The 19,955-nt window shown below is 48.5% G+C and overlaps 9 non-coding genes across 9 annotated transcripts; all 9 read right to left on the minus strand.

Moving 5' to 3' along the window:
* Window positions 1-770: 770 nt before the first annotated feature.
* trnal-caa (transfer RNA leucine (anticodon CAA)) lies at window positions 771-890 on the minus strand. Its single transcript has 2 exons — window positions 853-890; window positions 771-816 (listed from the first exon to the last, which is right to left on the minus strand). It is a non-coding gene; the product is annotated as a tRNA-Leu (tRNA).
* A 1,692-nt stretch (window positions 891-2,582) lies between these two features.
* Window positions 2,583-2,702, minus strand: trnal-uaa (transfer RNA leucine (anticodon UAA)). The gene is made up of 2 exons: window positions 2,665-2,702; window positions 2,583-2,628 (listed from the first exon to the last, which is right to left on the minus strand). It is a non-coding gene; the product is annotated as a tRNA-Leu (tRNA).
* Window positions 2,703-4,563: 1,861 nt separating this feature from the next.
* Window positions 4,564-4,683, minus strand: trnal-caa (transfer RNA leucine (anticodon CAA)). Its single transcript has 2 exons — window positions 4,646-4,683; window positions 4,564-4,598 (listed from the first exon to the last, which is right to left on the minus strand). It is a non-coding gene; the product is annotated as a tRNA-Leu (tRNA).
* Window positions 4,684-6,592: 1,909 nt separating this feature from the next.
* trnal-uaa (transfer RNA leucine (anticodon UAA)) lies at window positions 6,593-6,712 on the minus strand. Its single transcript has 2 exons — window positions 6,675-6,712; window positions 6,593-6,638 (listed from the first exon to the last, which is right to left on the minus strand). It is a non-coding gene; the product is annotated as a tRNA-Leu (tRNA).
* A 1,888-nt stretch (window positions 6,713-8,600) lies between these two features.
* Window positions 8,601-8,720, minus strand: trnal-caa (transfer RNA leucine (anticodon CAA)). Its single transcript has 2 exons — window positions 8,683-8,720; window positions 8,601-8,646 (listed from the first exon to the last, which is right to left on the minus strand). It is a non-coding gene; the product is annotated as a tRNA-Leu (tRNA).
* Window positions 8,721-10,413: 1,693 nt separating this feature from the next.
* On the minus strand, window positions 10,414-10,533 carry trnal-uaa (transfer RNA leucine (anticodon UAA)). The gene is made up of 2 exons: window positions 10,496-10,533; window positions 10,414-10,459 (listed from the first exon to the last, which is right to left on the minus strand). It is a non-coding gene; the product is annotated as a tRNA-Leu (tRNA).
* A 1,894-nt stretch (window positions 10,534-12,427) lies between these two features.
* Window positions 12,428-12,547, minus strand: trnal-uaa (transfer RNA leucine (anticodon UAA)). Its single transcript has 2 exons — window positions 12,510-12,547; window positions 12,428-12,473 (listed from the first exon to the last, which is right to left on the minus strand). It is a non-coding gene; the product is annotated as a tRNA-Leu (tRNA).
* Window positions 12,548-14,400: 1,853 nt separating this feature from the next.
* On the minus strand, window positions 14,401-14,520 carry trnal-uaa (transfer RNA leucine (anticodon UAA)). Its single transcript has 2 exons — window positions 14,483-14,520; window positions 14,401-14,446 (listed from the first exon to the last, which is right to left on the minus strand). It is a non-coding gene; the product is annotated as a tRNA-Leu (tRNA).
* Window positions 14,521-16,383: 1,863 nt separating this feature from the next.
* On the minus strand, window positions 16,384-16,503 carry trnal-uaa (transfer RNA leucine (anticodon UAA)). The gene is made up of 2 exons: window positions 16,466-16,503; window positions 16,384-16,429 (listed from the first exon to the last, which is right to left on the minus strand). It is a non-coding gene; the product is annotated as a tRNA-Leu (tRNA).
* Window positions 16,504-19,955: the final 3,452 nt, after the last annotated feature.

The following is a 19,955-nucleotide window of genomic DNA, read 5'->3' on the forward strand; positions in this document are numbered from 1 at the left end:
ACAAACACACACACACACACACACACACACACACAGACATATACAACTCTCACACACACACATAAAGGCTTCCTCTCTCACGCGCTTACACACACTGTCTCTCACTCTCACATTCACACACTCACACAGACTTTCTCTCTCTCTCTCTCTCTCACACAGGCACAAACAAAATGAGGTCAGGAGCTGAGTGACCCTGGGGGATCCCAAACTGGGTGTCGCTGAGCAGGTTATTGCTGAGCAGGTGCTGCTCGATAGCCCTGTTGGTGAGCCCTTCCATCACTTTTCCGAGGATTGGGGAGAGATAGACGGGAGTGGAATTGGCTGAGTTGGATTTGTCCTGCTTTTTATGTGCAGGACATACCTGGATAATTTGGCAGATGGCCAGGTAGATCCCAGTGTTGTCACTGTCCTGGGAGAACTTGGCTCGAGGAAGGGCATGTTGTGGAGCAGCAGCGTTCAGGAGCAGTGCCAGAATCTTGGCAGGGCCCATAGCCTTTGTAGTGTCCAGTGTCTCTTGATGTGAGACGGAGTGAATGTAATTGTTTGAAGAATGGTGTGTGTGATGGTGGGGAGCACAGGAGGAGACTGAGGAAGATGATCCAGTGGGCACTTGCGTCTGAAGATTGTTGTAAATGCCTGAGCCTTATCTTTGAAACCGAGGGGTTGGACTCTTCCATGTTTGGGAAGGGGGAGTGACTCCTCTCCAAGAAGATGTGAAATTTGGGGGAGTGTGTGGGTGTGGGAAGGTTTGTTTGGGAAAAAGGGAGACATGTCAGGAGTGGGATTTGAACCCACGCCCCTAGAAAGGGACCAGAATTCACAAGGCCAGATGCAGAGCAAGGATTAACGCTCCTTGAGTCTGGCGCCTTAGACCACTCGGCCATCCTGACAAGCTGCTGACCCAAGCCTTCCCGATCTCTTTCTCACTCTGTACAATTAGTCACCATGCACTTGTGCAGACACAAAAATGCAATTCCGCATTTTGCAGCTCACTTGCATTCACACTCAGCAACAATTCCTCATACACAGTCTCTCTCTCTCTCACACACACACACACACACACTCTCTCAACACACACACACACACACAAACCCTCTCTCACACACACAATCGCTCTCACATGCATATACATACACTCTCTCTCTCTCACACACACTCACACTCTCCATCTCACAAGCACGCACACACATTCGTTCACACACACTCACAATCCCTTTCTGTCTCTCATACCCCACACAAGCACAAATTCTCTCTCTCTCTCTCCCACACACACATACTCTCTCCAACACACACACACACTCTCTCTCACACACACAAACACACACTCTCACACACGCACACTCTCTCTCACACACTCATACATAAGCATTCCCACTCACACACACAAACACCTGCACTCACACTCTCTCTCACACACACTCTCTCTCACACACACACACTCACATGCACTCACAATCTCTCTCTCTCACACACACACACGCACTCTCTGTCTGTCTCTCACACCCACACACAAACACACCCTCTCTCACACACACCCACATACGCACTCTCTCCCTCACACACAAACACAACACACACACACACACACTCTCTCTCCCTCACACACACACTCACTCTCTCACACACACATTTTCTCTCACACAGACACTCTCTCTCACACAGACACACATTCGCTCTCTCACACACTCACACACACACACCTCACTCACTCTCACACTCACAGACAAGCACAAACGTACACACTCTCTCTGTCTCACACACACACACACTCAAATGGACTCACAATCTCTCTCACACACACATACAAACACACACACAAACTCATATACCCACAGGCACACACTCTCTCTCTCACACACACACATACTCTCTCTCACACCCACACACAGACACACACACCCAACCTCTCTATCACACACACACGCACACACTCACCAACACATACAATCTCTCTCTCTCTCACACACAGACACAAATAAAATGAGGTCAGGAGCTGAGTGACCCTGGGGCATCCCAAACTGGGTGTCACTGAGCAGGTTATTGCTGAGCAGGTGCTGCTCGATAGCCCTGTTGGTGAGCCCTTCCATCACTTTTCCGAGGATTGGGAAGAGATAGACGGGAGTGGAATTTGCTGATTTGGATTTGTCCTGCTTTTTATGTGCAGGACATACCTGGATAATTTGGCAGATGGCCAGGTAGATCCCAGTGTTGTGACTGTCCTGGGAGAACTTGGCTCGAGGAAGGGCATGTTGTGGAGCAGCAGCGTTCAGGAGCAGTGCCAGAATCTTGGCAGGGCCCATAGCCTTTGCAGTGTCCAGTGTCTTTTGATGTGAGACGGAGTGAATGTAATTGTTTGAAGAATGGTGTGTGTGATGGTGGGGAGCACAGGAGGAGACTGAGGAAGATGATCCAGTGGGCACTTGCGTCTGAAGATTGTTGTAAATGCCTGAGCCTTATCTTTGAAACCGAGGGGTTGGACTCTTCCACGTTTGGGAAGGGGGAGTGACTCCTCTCCAAGAAGATGTGAAATTTGGGGTGAGTGTGTGGGTGTGGGAAGGTTTGTTTGGGGAAAAAGGGAGACATGTCAGGAGTGGGATTTGAACCCACGCCCCTAGAAAGGGACCAGAATTCACAAGGCCAGATGCAGAGCAAGGACTAACACTCCTTAAGTCTGGCGCCTTAGACCACTCGGCCATCCTGACAGGATGGTGATGCCCGCTCTCTTTCTCACTCTGCACAGTTAGTCACCTTGCCCTTGTGCAGACACAAAATACAATTCCGCATTTCTGCAGCTCCCTTGCATTCACACTCAACAACAATCCCTCATATAGAGTCTGTCTCTCTCTCACACACTCTCTCTCTCACACACACACACACACACACAATCTCTCTCACACACATACACAAATTGTCTCTCTCTTTCACACACACACTCACACTCTCAGTTTCTCTCACACACACAAATTCTCACTCCCTCTCTATCTCTCACACACATTAACACATTCTCTCTCACATGAACAGACAAACACACACTCTCTATCATACACACTCTCAGTCTCTCACACACACACTCACACACACACACGCACACCCTTTCTCTCTTTCACACACACACTCTCTCACATGCGCACACAAACACACACTCTCTATCACACACACTCTCACTCTTTCTGTCTCACTCACACACAAACACACTCTCTCACAAAAATAAGACTCTCTCTCACGCACAAACATATTCTCTCTCTCTCTTTCACACACACACCGACATGCACTCACACTCACTCTCTCTCACACAGACAAACACACTCTCTCACACACACAAAATCTCCCTCTCTCTCTCTCTCTCTCACACACACACATTCTCTCTCTCTCTCACACATACACTCACTCTCTCACATGCACACACACACTATCTCTCACACACACACACTCAAACATACTCTCTCACACACATACAAATTCTCCCTCTCTCTGTCACACACATGCATGCTGACACACTCACTCTCTCTCTCACACACACACACACACTCCCCCACACACACACACTCACACACTCTCCCTCATATACACACACTTTCGCTCTCTCTCTCACACACACATTCTCTCCCTCACACACACACACTCTCTCTCTCACACACATTCTCTCTCACACACAAACACACTCTCACACACATACAAATTCTCCCTCTCTCTCTGTCACACACATACATGCTCACACAATCATACACCCACACACTCTCTGTCTCTCGCAGACACAAACACCCACACACTCACTTTCTCAGACACACACACTCCACCCACACAAACACACACACACACACACACAGACATATACAACTCTCACACACACACATAAAGGCTTCCTCTCTCACGCGCTTACACACACTGTCTCTCACTCTCACATTCACACACTCACACAGACTTTCTCTCTCTCTCTCTCTCTCACACAGGCACAAACAAAATGAGGTCAGGAGCTGAGTGACCCTGGGGGATCCCAAACTGGGTGTCGCTGAGCAGGTTATTGCTGAGCAGGTGCTGCTCGATAGCCCTGTTGGTGAGCCCTTCCATCACTTTTCCGAGGATTGGGAAGAGATAGACGGGAGTGGAATTGGCTGAGTTGGATTTGTCCTGCTTTTTATGTGCAGGACATACCTGGATAATTTGGCAGATGGCCAGGTAGATCCCAGTGTTGTCACTGTCCTGGGAGAACTTGGCTCGAGGAAGGGCATGTTGTGGAGCAGCAGCGTTCAGGAGCAGTGCCAGAATCTTGGCAGGGCCCATAGCCTTTGTAGTGTCCAGTGTCTCTTGATGTGAGACGGAGTGAATGTAATTGTTTGAAGAATGGTGTGTGTGATGGTGGGGAGCACAGGAGGAGACTGAGGAAGATGATCCAGTGGGCACTTGCGTCTGAAGATTGTTGTAAATGCCTGAGCCTTATCTTTGAAACCGAGGGGTTGGACTCTTCCATGTTTGGGAAGGGGGAGTGACTCCTCTCCAAGAAGATGTGAAATTTGGGGGGAGTGTGTGGGTGTGGGAAGGTTTGTTTGGGGAAAAAGGGAGATATGTCAGGAGTGGGATTTGAACCCACACCCCTAGAAAGGGTCCACAATTCACAAGTCCAGATGCAGAGCAAGGATTAACGCTCCTTGAGTCTGGCACCTTAGACCACTCGGCCATCCTGACAAGTTGCTGAGCCCCGCCTTCCCGATCTCTTTCTCACTCTGTACAATTAGTCACCATGCACTTGTGCAGACACAAAAATGCAATTCCGCATTTTTGCAGCTCACTTGCATTCACACTCAGCAACAATTCCTCATACACAGTCTCTCTCTCTCTCTCACACACACACACACACACACAAACACTCTCTCTCACACACACACACACACACACAATCTCTCTCACACACATACACAAATTGTCTCTCTCTTTCACACACACACTCACACTCTCAGTTTCTCTCACACACACAAATTCTCACTCCCTCTCTATCTCTCACACACATTAACACATTCTCTCTCACATGAACAGACAAACACACACTCTCTATCATACACACTCTCAGTCTCTCACACACACACTCACACACACACACGCACACCCTTTCTCTCTTTCACACACACACTCTCTCACATGCGCACACAAACACACATTCTCTATCACACACACTCTCACTCTTTCTGTCTCACTCACACACAAACACACTCTCTCACAAAAATAAGACTCTCTCTCACGCACAAACAAATTCTCTCTCTCTCTTTCACACACACACCGACATGCACTCACACTCACTCTCTCTCACACAGACAAACACACTCTCTCACACACACAAAATCTCCCTCTCTCTCTCTCTCTCTCACACACACACATTCTCTCTCTCTCTCACACATACACTCACTCTCTCACATGCACACACACACTCTCTCTCACACACACACACTCAAACATACTCTCTCACACACATACAAATTCTCCCTCTCTCTGTCACACACATGCATGCTGACACACTCACTCTCTCTCACACACACACACACACACTCCCTCACACACACACACTCACACACTCTCCCTCATATACACACACTTTCGCTCTCTCTCTCACACACACATTCTCTCCCTCACACACACACACTCTCTCTCTCTCACACACATTCTCTCTCACACACAAACACACTCTCACACACATACAAATTCTCCCTCTCTCTCTGTCACACACATACATGCTCACACAATCATACACCCACACACTCTCTGTCTCTCGCAGACACAAACACCCACACACTCACTTTCTCAGACACACACACTCCACCCACACAAACACACACACACACACACACACACACACACACACACACAGACATATACAACTCTCACACACACACATAAAGGCTTCCTCTCTCACGCGCTTACACACACTGTCTCTCACTCTCACATTCACACACTCACACAGACTTTCTCTCTCTCTCTCTCTCTCACACAGGCACAAACAAAATGAGGTCAGGAGCTGAGTGACCCTGGGGATCCCAAACTGGGTGTCGCTGAGCAGGTTATTGCTGAGCAGGTGCTGCTCGATAGCCCTGTTGGTGAGCCCTTCCATCACTTTTCCGAGGATTGGGAAGAGATAGACGGGAGTGGAATTTGCTGAGTTGGATTTGTCCTGCTTTTTATGTGCAGGACATACCTGGATAATTTGGCAGATGGCCAGGTAGATCCCAGTGTTGTGACTGTCCTGGGAGAACTTGGCTCGAGGAAGGGCATGTTGTGGAGCAGCAGCGTTCAGGAGCAGTGCCAGAATCTTGGCAGGGCCCATAGCCTTTGTAGTGTCCAGTGTCTCTTTATGTGAGACGGAGTGAATGTAATTGTTTGAAGAATGGTGTGTGTGATGGTGGGGAGCACAGGAGGAGACTGAGGAAGATGATCCAGTGGGCACTTGCGTCTGAAGATTGTTGTAAATGCCTGAGCCTTATCTTTGAAACCGAGGGGTTGGACTCTTCCATGTTTGGGAAGGGGGAGTGACTCCTCTCCAAGAAGATGTGAAATTTGGGGGGAGTGTGTGGGTGTGGGAAGGTTTGTTTGGGGAAAAAGGGAGATATGTCAGGAGTGGGATTTGAACCCACGCCCCTAGAAAGGGACCAGAATTCACAAGGCCAGATGCAGAGCAAGGACTAACACTCCTTAAGTCTGGCACCTTAGACCACTCGGCCATCCTGACAAGTTGCTGAGCCCCGCCTTCCCGATCTCTTTCTCACTCTGCACAATTAGTCACCATGCACTTGTGCAGACACAAAATGCAATTCCGCATTTCTGCAGCTCACTTGCATTCACACTCAGCAACAATCCCTCATACACAGTCTCTCTCTCTCTCACACACACACACACACACACAAACACTCTCTCTCACACACACACACACACACACAATCTCTCTCACACACATACACAAATTGTCTCTCTCTTTCACACACACACTCACACTCTCAGTTTCTCTCACACACACAAATTCTCACTCCCTCTCTATCTCTCACACACATTAACACATTCTCTCTCACATGAACAGACAAACACACACTCTCTATCATACACACTCTCAGTCTCTCACACACACACTCACACACACACACGCACACCCTTTCTCTCTTTCACACACACACTCTCTCACATGCGCACACAAACACACACTCTCTATCACACACACTCTCACTCTTTCTGTCTCACTCACACACAAACACACTCTCTCACAAAAATAAGACTCTCTCTCACGCACAAACAAATTCTCTCTCTCTCTTTCACACACACACCGACATGCACTCACACTCACTCTCTCTCACACAGACAAACACACTCTCTCACACACACAAAATCTCCCTCTCTCTCTCTCTCTCTCACACACACACACATTCTCTCTCTCTCTCACACATACACTCACTCTCTCACATGCACACACACACTCTCTCACACACACACACTCAAACATACTCTCTCACACACATACAAATTCTCCCTCTCTCTGTCACACACATGCATGCTGACACACTCACTCTCTCTCTCACACACACACACACACACTCCCTCACACACACACACTCACACACTCTCCCTCATATACACACACTTTCGCTCTCTCTCTCACACACACATTCTCTCCCTCACACACACACACACTCTCTCTCACACACATTCTCTCTCACACACAAACACACTCTCACACACATACAAATTCTCCCTCTCTCTCTGTCACACACATACATGCTCACACAATCATACACACACACACTCTCTGTCTCTCGCAGACACAAACACCCACACACTCACTTTCTCAGACACACACACTCCACCCACACACACACACACACACACACACACAGACATATACAACTCTCACACACACACATAAAGGCTTCCTCTCTCACGCGCTTACACACACTGTCTCTCACTCTCACATTCACACACTCACACAGACTTTCTCTCTCTCTCTCTCTCTCACACAGGCACAAACAAAATGAGGTCAGGAGCTGAGTGACCCTGGGGGATCCCAAACTGGGTGTCGCTGAGCAGGTTATTGCTGAGCAGGTGCTGCTCGATAGCCCTGTTGGTGAGCCCTTCCATCACTTTTCCGAGGATTGGGGAGAGATAGACGGGAGTGGAATTGGCTGAGTTGGATTTGTCCTGCTTTTTATGTGCAGGACATACCTGGATAATTTGGCAGATGGCCAGGTAGATCCCAGTGTTGTCACTGTCCTGGGAGAACTTGGCTCGAGGAAGGGCATGTTGTGGAGCAGCAGCGTTCAGGAGCAGTGCCAGAATCTTGGCAGGGCCCATAGCCTTTGTAGTGTCCAGTGTCTCTTGATGTGAGACGGAGTGAATGTAATTGTTTGAAGAATGGTGTGTGTGATGGTGGGGAGCACAGGAGGAGACTGAGGAAGATGATCCAGTGGGCACTTGCGTCTGAAGATTGTTGTAAATGCCTGAGCCTTATCTTTGAAACCGAGGGGTTGGACTCTTCCATGTTTGGGAAGGGGAGTGACTCCTCTCCAAGAAGATGTGAAATTTGGGGTGAGTGTGTGGGTGTGGGAAGGTTTGTTTGGGGAAAAAGGGAGACATGTCAGGAGTGGGATTTGAACCCACGCCCGTAGAAAGGGACCAGAATTCACAAGTCCAGATGCAGAGCAAGGATTAACGCTCCTTGAGTCTGGCGCCTTAGACCACTCGGCCATCCTGACAAGCTGCTGAGCCAAGCCTTCCCGATCTCTTTCTCACTCTGTACAATTAGTCACCATGCACTTGTGCAGACACAAAAATGCAATTCCGCATTTTTGCAGCTCACTTGCATTCACACTCAGCAACAATTCCTCATACACAGTCTCTCTCTCTCTCACACACACACACACACAAACACACTCTCTCACACACACACACACACAAACCCTCTCTCACACACACAATCGCTCTCACATGCATATACATACACTCTCTCTCTCTCACACACACTCACACTCTCCATCTCACAAGCACGCACACACATTCGTTCACACACACTCACAATCCCTTTCTGTCTCTCACACCCACACAAGCACAAATTCTCTCTCTCTCTCTCCCACACACACATACTCTCTCCAACACACACACACACTCTCTCTCACACACACAAACACACACTCTCACACACGCACACTCTCTCTCACACACTCATACATAAGCATTCCCACTCACACACACAAACACCTGCACTCACACTCTCTCTCACACACACTCTCTCTCACACACACACACTCACATGCACTCACAATCTCTCTCTCTCACACACACACACGCACTCTCTGTCTGTCTCTCACACCCACACACAAACACACCCTCTCTCACACACACCCACATACGCACTCTCTCCCTCACACACAAACACACACACACACACACACACTCTCTCTCCCTCTCACACACACTCACTCTCTCACACACACATTTTCTCTCACACAGACACTCTCTCTCACACAGACACACATTCGCTCTCTCACACACTCACACACACACACCTGCACTCACTCTCACACTCACAGACAAGCACAAACGTACACACTCTCTCTGTCTCACACACACACACACTCAAATGGACTCACAATCTCTCTCACACACACATACAAACACACACACAAACTCATATACCCACAGGCACACACTCTCTCTCTCACACACACACATACTCTCTCTCACACCCACACACAGACACACACACCCAACCTCTCTATCACACACACACGCACACACTCACCAACACATACAATCTCTCTCTCTCTCACACACAGACACAAATAAAATGAGGTCAGGAGCTGAGTGACCCTGGGGCATCCCAAACTGGGTGTCACTGAGCAGGTTATTGCTGAGCAGGTGCTGCTCGATAGCCCTGTTGGTGAGCCCTTCCATCACTTTTCCGAGGATTGGGAAGAGATAGACGGGAGTGGAATTTGCTGATTTGGATTTGTCCTGCTTTTTATGTGCAGGACATACCTGGATAATTTGGCAGATGGCCAGGTAGATCCCAGTGTTGTGACTGTCCTGGGAGAACTTGGCTCGAGGAAGGGCATGTTGTGGAGCAGCAGCGTTCAGGAGCAGTGCCAGAATCTTGGCAGGGCCCATAGCCTTTGCAGTGTCCAGTGTCTTTTGATGTGAGACGGAGTGAATGTAATTGTTTGAAGAATGGTGTGTGTGATGGTGGGGAGCACAGGAGGAGACTGAGGAAGATGATCCAGTGGGCACTTGCGTCTGAAGATTGTTGTAAATGCCTGAGCCTTATCTTTGAAACCGAGGGGTTGGACTCTTCCATGTTTGGGAAGGGGGAGTGACTCCTCTCCAAGAAGATGTGAAATTTGGGGGGAGTGTGTGGGTGTGGGAAGGTTTGTTTGGGGAAAAAGGGAGACATGTCAGGAGTGGGATTTGAACCCACGCCCCTAGAAAGGGACCAGAATTCACAAGGCCAGATGCAGAGCAAGGACTAACACTCCTTAAGTCTGGCGCCTTAGACCACTCGGCCATCCTGACAGGATGGTGATTCCCGATCTCTTTCTCACTCTGCACAATTAGTCACCATGCACTTGTGCAGACACAAAATGCAATTCCGCATTTCTGCAGCTCACTTGCATTCACACTCAGCAACAATCCCTCATACACAGTCTCTCTCTCTCTCTCACACACACACACACACACAAACACTCTCTCACACACACACACACACACACAATCTCTCTCACACACATACACAAATTGTCTCTCTCTTTCACACACACACTCACACTCTCAGTTTCTCTCACACACACAAATTCTCACTCCCTCTCTATCTCTCACACACATTAACACATTCTCTCTCACATGAACAGACAAACACACACTCTCTATCATACACACTCTCAGTCTCTCACACACACACTCACACACACACACGCACACCCTTTCTCTCTTTCACACACACACTCTCTCACATGCGCACACAAACACACACTCTCTATCACACACACTCTCACTCTTTCTGGCTCACTCACACACAAACACACTCTCTCACAAAAATAAGACTCTCTCTCACGCACAAACAAATTCTCTCTCTCTCTTTCACACACACACCGACATGCACTCACACTCACTCTCTCTCACACAGACAAACACACTCTCTCACACACACAAAATCTCCCTCTCTCTCTCTCTCTCTCACACACACACACATTCTCTCTCTCTCTCACACATACACTCACTCTCTCACATGCACACACACACTCTCTCTCACACACACACACTCAAACATACTCTCTCACACACATACAAATTCTCCCTCTCTCTGTCACACACATGCATGCTGACACACTCACTCTCTCTCTCACACACACACACACACACTCCCTCACACACACACACTCACACACTCTCCCTCATATACACACACTTTCGCTCTCTCTCTCACACACACATTCTCTCCCTCACACACACACACTCTCTCTCTCACACACATTCTCTCTCACACACAAACACACTCTCACACACATACAAATTCTCCCTCTCTCTCTGTCACACACATACATGCTCACACAATCATACACCCACACACTCTCTGTCTCTCGCAGACACAAACACCCACACACTCACTTTCTCAGACACACACACTCCACCCACACAAACACACACACACACACACACACACACACACACACAGACATATACAACTCTCACACACACACATAAAGGCTTCCTCTCTCACGCGCTTACACACACTGTCTCTCACTCTCACATTCACACACTCACACAGACTTTCTCTCTCTCTCTCTCTCTCACACAGGCACAAACAAAATGAGGTCAGGAGCTGAGTGACCCTGGGGGATCCCAAACTGGGTGTCGCTGAGCAGGTTATTGCTGAGCAGGTGCTGCTCGATAGCCCTGTTGGTGAGCCCTTCCATCACTTTTCCGAGGATTGGGAAGAGATAGACGGGAGTGGAATTGGCTGAGTTGGATTTGTCCTGCTTTTTATGTGCAGGACATACCTGGATAATTTGGCAGATGGCCAGGTAGATCCCAGTGTTGTGACTGTCCTGGGAGAACTTGGCTCGAGGAAGGGCATGTTGTGGAGCAGCAGCGTTCAGGAGCAGTGCCAGAATCTTGGCAGGGCCCATAGCCTTTGTAGTGTCCAGTGTCTCTTGATGTGAGACGGAGTGAATGTAATTGTTTGAAGAATGGTGTGTGTGATGGTGGGGAGCACAGGAGGAGACTGAGGAAGATGATCCAGTGGGCACTTGCGTCTGAAGATTGTTGTAAATGCCTGAGCCTTATCTTTGAAACCGAGGGGTTGGACTCTTCCATGTTTGGGAAGGGGGAGTGACTCCTCTCCAAGAAGATGTGAAATTTGGGGGAGTGTGTGGGTGTGGGAAGGTTTGTTTGGGGAAAAAGGGAGATATGTCAGGAGTGGGATTTGAACCCACGCCCCTAGAAAGGGACCAGAATTCACAAGGCCAGATGCAGAGCAAGGACTAACACTCCTTAAGTCTGGCACCTTCGACCACTCGGCCATCCTGACAGGATGGTGATTCCCGATCTCTTTCTCACTCTGCACAGTTAGTCACCTTGCCCTTGTGCAGACACAAAATACAATTCCGCATTTCTGCAGCTCCCTTGCATTCACACTCAACAACAATCCCTCATATAGACTCTGTCTCTCTCTCACACACACTCTCTCTCACACACACACACACACACACAATCTCTCTCACACACATACACAAATTGTCTCTCTCTTTCACACACACACTCACACTCTCAGTTTCTCTCACACACACAAATTCTCACTCCCTCGCTATCTCTCACACACATTAACACATTCTCTCTCACATGAACAGACAAACACACACTCTCTATCATACACACTCTCAGTCTCTCACACACACACTCACACACACACACGCACACCCTTTCTCTCTTTCACACACACACTCTCTCACATGCGCACACAAACACACACTCTCTATCACACACACTCTCACTCTTTCTGTCTCACTCACACACAAACACACTCTCTCACAAAAATAAGACTCTCTCTCACGCACAAACAAATTCTCTCTCTCTCTTTCACACACACACCGACATGCACTCACACTCACTCTCTCTCACACAGACAAACACACTCTCTCACACACACAAAATCTCCCTCTCTCTCTCTCTCTCACACACACACACATTCTCTCTCTCTCTCACACATACACTCACTCTCTCACATGCACACACACACTCTCTCTCACACACACACACTCAAACATACTCTCTCACACACATACAAATTCTCCCTCTCTCTGTCACACACATGCATGCTGACACACTCACTCTCTCTCTCACACACACACACACACACTCCCTCACACACACACACTCACACACTCTCCCTCATATACACACACTTTCGCTCTCTCTCTCACACACACAGTCTCTCCCTCACACACACACACTCTCTCTCTCACACACATTCTCTCTCACACACAAACACACTCTCACACACATACAAATTCTCCCTCTCTCTCTGTCACACACATACATGCTCACACAATCATACACACACACACTCTCTGTCTCTCGCAGACACAAACACCCACACACTCACTTTCTCAGACACACACACACACACACACACACACACACACACACACACAACAACTCTCACACACACACATAAAGGCTTCCTCTCTCACGCGCTTACACACACTGTCTCTCACTCTCACATTCACACACTCACACAGACTTTCTCTCTCTCTCTCTCTCTCACACAGGCACAAAAAAAATGAGGTCAGGAGCTGAGTGACCCTGGGGGATCCCAAACTGGGTGTCGCTGAACAGGTTATTGCTGAGCAGGTGCTGCTCGATAGCCCTGTTGGTGAGCCCTTCCATCACTTTTCCGAGGATTGGGAAGAGATAGACGGGAGTGGAATTTGCTGATTTGGATTTGTCCTGCTTTTTATGTGCAGGACATACCTGGATAATTTGGCAGATGGCCAGGTAGATCCCAGTGTTGTCACTGTCCTGGGAGAACTTGGCTCGAGGAAGGGCATGTTGTGGAGCAGCAGCGTTCAGGAGCAGTGCCAGAATCTTGGCAGGGCCCATAGCCTTTGTAGTGTCCAGTGTCTTTTGATGTGAGACGGAGTGAATGTAATTGTTTGAAGAATGGTGTGCGTGATGGTGGGGAGCACAGGAGGAGACTGAGGAAGATGATCCAGTGGGCACTTGCGTCTGAAGATTGTTGTAAATGCCTGAGCCTTATCTTTGAAACCGAGGGGTTGGACTCTTCCATGTTTGGGAAGGGGGAGTGACTCCTCTCCAAGAAGATGTGAAATTTGGGGGGAGTGTGTGGGTGTGGGAAGGTTTGTTTGGGGAAAAAGGGAGAAATGTCAGGAGTGGGATTTGAACCCACGCCCCTAGAAAGGGACCAGAATTCACAAGGCCAGATGCAGAGCAAGGACTAACACTCCTTAAGTCTGGCACCTTAGACCACTCGGCCATCCTGACAGGATGGTGATGCCCACTCTCTTTCTCACTCTGCACAGTTAGTCACCTTGCCCTTGTGCAGACACAAAATACAATTCCGCATTTCTGCAGCTCCCTTGCATTCACACTCAACAACAATCCCTCATATAGAGTCTGTCTCTCTCTCTCTCACACACTCTCTCTCACACACACACACACACACACAATCTCTCTCACACACATACACAAATTGTCTCTCTCTTTCACACACACACTCACACTCTCAGTTTCTCTCACACACACAAATTCTCACTCCCTCGCTATCTCTCACGCACATTAACACATTCTCTCTCACATGAACAGACAAACACACACTCTCTATCATACACACTCTCAGTCTCTCACACACACACTCACACACACACACGCACACCCTTTCTCTCTTTCACACACACACTCTCTCACATGCGCACACAAACACACACTCTCTATCACACACACTCTCACTCTTTCTGTCTCACTCACACACAAACACACTCTCTCACAAAAATAAGACTCTCTCTCACGCACAAACAAATTCTCTCTCTCTCTTTCACACACACACCGACATGCACTCACACTCACTCTCTCTCACACAGACAAACACCCTCTCTCACACACACAAAATCTCCCTCTCTCTCTCTCTCTCTCACACACACACACATTCTCTCTCTCTCTCACACATACACTCACTCTCTCACATGCACACACACACTCTCTCTCACACACACACACTCAAACATACTCTCTCACACACAAACAAATTCTCCCTCTCTCTGTCACACACATGCATGCTGACACACTCACTCTCTCTCTCACACACACACACACACACTCCCTCACACACACACACTCACACACTCTCCCTCATATACACACACTTTCGCTCACTCTCTCACACACACAGTCTCTCCCTCACACACACACACTCTCTCTCTCACACACATTCTCTCTCACACACAAACACACTCTCACACACATACAAATTCTCCCTCTCTCTCTGTCACACACATACATGCTCACACAATCATACACCCACACACTCTCTGTCTCTCGCAAACACAAACACCCACACACTCACTTTCTCAGACACACACACACACACACACACACACACACACACACACACAGACATATACAACTCTCACACACACACATAAAGGCTTCCTCTCTCACGCGCTTACACACACTGTCTCTCACTCTCACATTCACACACTCACACAGACTTTCTCTCTCTCTCTCTCTCTCACACAGGCACAAACAAAATGAGGTCAGGAGCTGAGTGACCCTGGGGGATCCCAAACTGGGTGTCGCTGAGCAGGTTATTGCTGAGCAGGTGCTGCTCGATAGCCCTGTTGGTGAGCCCTTCCATCACTTTTCCGAGGATTGGGAAGAGATAGACGGGAGTGGAATTTGCTGATTTGGATTTGTCCTGCTTTTTATGTGCAGGACATACCTGGATAATTTGGCAGATGGCCAGGTAGATCCCAGTGTTGTCACTGTCCTGGGAGAACTTGGCTCGAGGAAGGGCATGTTGTGGAGCAGCAGCGTTCAGGAGCAGTGCCAGAATCTTGGCAGGGCCCATAGCCTTTGTAGTGTCCAGTGTCTTTTGATGTGAGACGGAGTGAATGTAATTGTTTGAAGAATGGTGTGCGTGATGGTGGGGAGCACAGGAGGAGACTGAGGAAGATGATCCAGTGGGCACTTGCGTCTGAAGATTGTTGTAAATGCCTGAGCCTTATCTTTGAAACCGAGGGGTTGGACTCTTCCATGTTTGGGAAGGGGGAGTGACTCCTCTCCAAGAAGATGTGAAATTTGGGGGAGTGTGTGGGTGTGGGAAGGTTTGTTTGGGGAAAATGGGAGAAATGTCAGGAGTGGGATTTGAACCCACGCCCCTAGAAAGGGACCAGAATTCACAAGGCCAAATGCAGAGCAAGGACTAGCACTCGTTAAGTCTGGCACCTTCGACCACTCGGCCATCCTGACAGGATGGTGATTCCTGATCTCTTTCTCACTCTGCACAGTTAGTCACCTTGCCCTTGTGCAGACACAAAATACAATTCCGCATTTCTGCAGCTCCCTTGCATTCACACTAAACAACAATCCCTCATATAGACTCTGTCTCTCTCTCTCACACACTCTCTCTCACACACACACACACACACAATCTCTCTCACACACATACACAAATTGTCTCTCTCTTTCACACACACACTCACACTCTCAGTTTCTCTCACACACACAAATTCTCACTCCCTCGCTATCTCTCACACACATTAACACATTCTCTCTCACATGAACAGACAAACACACACTCTCTATCATACACACTCTCAGTCTCTCACACACACACTCACACACACACACGCACACCCTTTCTCTCTTTCACACACACACTCTCTCACATGCGCACACAAACACACACTCTCTATCACACACACTCTCACTCTTTCTGTCTCACTCACACACAAACACACTCTCTCACAAAAATAAGACTCTCTCTCACGCACAAACAAATTCTCTCTCTCTCTTTCACACACACACCGACATGCACTCACACTCACACTCTCTCACACAGACAAACACACTCTCTCACACACACAAAATCTCCCTCTCTCTCTCTCTCTCTCACACACACACACATTCTCTCTCTCTCTCACACATACACTCACTCTCTCACATGCACACACACACTCTCTCTCACACACACACACTCAAACATACTCTCTCACACACATACAAATTCTCCCTCTCTCTGTCACACACATGCATGCTGACACACTCACTCTCTCTCTCACACACACACACACACTCCCTCACACACACACACTCACACACTCTCCCTCATATACACACACTTTCGCTCTCTCTCTCACACACACAGTCTCTCCCTCACACACACACTCTCTCTCTCACACACATTCTCTCTCACACACAAACACACTCTCACACACATACAAATTCTCCCTCTCTCTCTGTCACACACATACATGCTCACACAATCATACACACACACACTCTCTGTCTCTCGCAGACACAAACACCCACACACTCACTTTCTCAGACACACACACACACACACACACACACACAGACATATACAACTCTCACACACACACATAAAGGCTTCCTCTCTCACGCGCTTACACACACTGTCTCTCACTCTCACATTCACACACTCACACAGACTTTCTCTCTCTCTCTCTCTCTCTCACACAGGCACAAACAAAATGAGGTCAGGAGCTGAGTGACCCTGGGGGATCCCAAACTGGGTGTCGCTGAACAGGTTATTGCTGAGCAGGTGCTGCTCGATAGCCCTGTTGGTGAGCCCTTCCATCACTTTTCCGAGGATTGGGAAGAGATAGACGGGAGTGGAATTTGCTGATTTGGATTTGTCCTGCTTTTTATGTGCAGGACATACCTGGATAATTTGGCAGATGGCCAGGTAGATCCCAGTGTTGTCACTGTCCTGGGAGAACTTGGCTCGAGGAAGGGCATGTTGTGGAGCAGCAGCGTTCAGGAGCAGTGCCAGAATCTTGGCAGGGCCCATAGCCTTTGCAGTGTCCAGTGTCTTTTGATGTGAGACGGAGTGAATGTAATTGTTTGAAGAATGGTGTGCGTGATGGTGGGGAGCACAGGAGGAGACTGAGGAAGATGATCCAGTGGGCACTTGCGTCTGAAGATTGTTGTAAATGCCTGAGCCTTATCTTTGAAACCGAGGGGTTGGACTCTTCCATGTTTGGGAAGGGGGAGTGACTCCTCTCCAAGAAGATGTGAAATTTGGGGGAGTGTGTGGGTGTGGGAAGGTTTGTTTGGGGAAAATGGGAGAAATGTCAGGAGTGGGATTTGAACCCACGCCCCTAGAAAGGGACCAGAATTCACAAGGCCAGATGCAGAGCAAGGACTAACACTCCTTAAGTCGGGCACCTTAGACCACGCGGCCATCCTGACAGGATGGTGATGCCCACTCTCTTTCTCACTCTGCACAGTTAGTCACCTTGCCCTTGTGCAGACACAAAATACAATTCCGCATTTCTGCAGCTCCCTTGCATTCACACTCAACAACAATCCCTCATATAGAGTCTTTCTCTCTCTCTCTCACACACTCTCTCTCACACACACACACACACACACAATCTCTCTCACACACATACACAAATTGTCTCTCTCTTTCACACACACACTCACACTCTCAGTTTCTCTCACACACACAAATTCTCACTCCCTCGCTATCTCTCACGCACATTAACACATTCTCTCTCACATGAACAGACAAACACACACTCTCTATCATACACACTCTCAGTCTCTCACACACACACTCACACACACACACGCACACCCTTTCTCTCTTTCACACACACACTCTCTCACATGCGCACACAAACACACACTCTCTATCACACACACTCTCACTCTTTCTGTCTCACTCACACACAAACACACTCTCTCACAAAAATAAGACTCTCTCTCACGCACAAACATATTCTCTCTCTCTCTTTCACACACACACCGACATGCACTCACACTCACTCTCTCTCACACAGACAAACACCCTCTCTCACACACACAAAATCTCCCTCTCTCTCTCTCTCTCTCACACACACACACATTCTCTCTCTCTCTCACACATACACTCACTCTCTCACATGCACACACACACTCTCTCTCACACACACACACTCAAACATACTCTCTCACACACATACAAATTCTCCCTCTCTCTGTCACACACATGCATGCTGACACACTCACTCTCTCTCTCACACACACACACACACACTCCCTCACACACACACACTCACACACTCTCCCTCATATACACACACTTTCGCTCACTCTCTCACACACACAGTCTCTCCCTCACACACACACACTCTCTCTCTCACACACACTCTCTCTCACACACAAACACACTCTCACACACATACAAATTCTCCCTCTCTCTCTGTCACACACATACATGCTCACACAATCATACACCCACACACTCTCTGTCTCTCGCAAACACAAACACCCACACACTCACTTTCTCAGACACACACACACACACACACACACACACACACACACAGACATATACAACTCTCACACACACACATAAAGGCTTCCTCTCTCACGCGCTTACACACACTGTCTCTCACTCTCACATTCACACACTCACACAGACTTTCTCTCTCTCTCTCTCTCTCACACAGGCACAAACAAAATGAGGTCAGGAGCTGAGTGACCCTGGGGGATCCCAAACTGGGTGTCGCTGAGCAGGTTATTGCTGAGCAGGTGCTGCTCGATAGCCCTGTTGGTGAGCCCTTCCATCACTTTTCCGAGGATTGGGAAGAGATAGACGGGAGTGGAATTTGCTGATTTGGATTTGTCCTGCTTTTTATGTGCAGGACATACCTGGATAATTTGGCAGATGGCCAGGTAGATCCCAGTGT

This window comes from Hemiscyllium ocellatum, unplaced genomic scaffold (genome assembly GCF_020745735.1).
Source record: "Hemiscyllium ocellatum isolate sHemOce1 unplaced genomic scaffold, sHemOce1.pat.X.cur. scaffold_2853_pat_ctg1, whole genome shotgun sequence".
Classification (NCBI taxonomy): Eukaryota; Metazoa; Chordata; class Chondrichthyes; order Orectolobiformes; family Hemiscylliidae; genus Hemiscyllium; species Hemiscyllium ocellatum.